Raw genomic sequence first — 1,988 nt, 5'->3', positions numbered from 1 at the left:
ATTTATTGGGAGTCGACGTTTCGGACAGAGCCTGTCCTTTTTCAAGACTCTCTCTCTCTCTCTCTCTCTCTCTCTATATATATATATATATATATATATATATATATATATATATATATAAGCTTTTTTAAAAGCTTGGTTACATTTAGCTGGGACACCTGGTATATATATATATATATATATATATATATATATATATATATATATATATATATATATATATATATATATATATATATATATATATATATATGAAAGAAGCCAACAGCCACTATATATATATACCAGGTGTCCCAGCTAAATGTAACCAAGCTTTTAAAAAACACGGGATGTCCTAGCCGTCTGAAACCAAATGAGTGTTGTTTAGAGTCGCATAACCTAGTCTGGAGTATTTTTTTCGTTCTTCAAGGTTGACTAATTAGTTAAGCTTAATTAACTAACTTTTTAATTATTGACTTTAGGAACAAAGTGTCAATGGAAAAGTTGTAGATCGCTGTTAGAAACAGCTTACTGAGACATTTGCAGAAAGGAATATTTACGTAAAGTAGTTTTTTTACCGGCCTTTAACCATAACCCGCACAATAAGAAAAAGCTTCCACATGACAACTGTGCCACTTCAACGTCCCAAGACGCGCCTTAAAGAATAAAATCCGTTTTTTTCTGAACTCCTCTCCTCGATGAGACTTTGGGTGCACATTGGGGCAGAGAAGTGAGCGAGCAGCTGGTCACGTGATAGCTTTCTTTTAAGGCCAATAAATAAAGAGGGCGGAAGAGGGCGGAGTGGGTGAGGGAACAAACGCGGGTTAATGACATCCTAGTCGAAATCAAGAGGAAGAAATGGGCTTGGGCAGGGCATGTAATGCGAAGGCAAGATAACCGCTGGTCCTTAAGGGTAACGGAGTGGATTCCAAGAGAAAGCAAACGTAGCAGGGGACGGCAGAAAGTTAGGTGGGCGGATGAGATTAAGAAGTTTGCGGGGATACAGTGGCGGCAACTGACAAAGGACAGGGTTAATTGGAGAGACATGGGAGAGGCCTTTGCCCTGCAGTGGGTGTAGTCAGGCTGATGGTGATGATGATGATGAAATGAAGGTACGTAAATCGTAACTTGACGGAAGTAGCACTACTAGCGGTTTTTCAAGGCGATCTAAAACTTTCTGGTTGACACTTTCTTCCTGAAGTCAGTAATTAGAAAGTTAGCTAATTAAACATGATCAATTAACATTGACGAGCGAAAAAAATTCTCAAGACTAGGCCACGCGACTATGAACAACCCTCATTTGGTTTCACTGGACTAGGAGACTTCGACTTTTTTAAAAGTTTGGTTACATTTTGCTGGGACACCGGGTATATATATATATATATATATATATATATATATATATATATATATATATATATATTTATATATATATATATATATATATTTCGTTATTTATTTCATTGCTTCACATTTTGAGCACCTGTCAGTCGCCGCCTGTGTCTTGGCCAATCCCCCGCAGTGGGTACGCGCCATTATTTTGAGGACAACAACAACAACGTCGCCTCTGTTTGTGCCTGCACCCCATCGTCGACGTGCGGCCGCTTTAGGACAGCATAGCAGGGCTCCGTACGATTTCTTCCGCAGCGGTGTTTTACTCATGGGCACTGGCATGTGAGTGCCATGACTCCACTCAGTTCATTGCCTTGCACTACGGGACCGCAATATCGCCGCTCTACGCCGTATTTTTATTTTTTTTTTGGTTTTTGGGCAACTCAGGATCCTTTGGTGCCCGGAAACTAGGCCTCGTAGAGTTGGGGTAGCGCGAGTGTGAGCTAGAAGACCCGCTAGCGTTAGCGGAAGTGGGTTCGCCGGTCATGGCTACAAATCGAACAGGCAACGCGATCGATGCCCAGCAGGCAGTGGAGACAACGCTACCCTTCCATCTCCTACCCTCCCCTGCCCGCGCCGGAGGCCATAGAGGCAGGACGGACGCAAAAGAGGCGGAG

This window comes from Amblyomma mixtum, chromosome 3 (genome assembly GCF_055824585.1).
Source record: "Amblyomma mixtum isolate Tamu chromosome 3, ASM5582458v1, whole genome shotgun sequence".
Taxonomy (NCBI): domain Eukaryota; kingdom Metazoa; phylum Arthropoda; class Arachnida; order Ixodida; family Ixodidae; genus Amblyomma; species Amblyomma mixtum.
Note: the sequence above shows the minus strand (reverse complement) of the source record.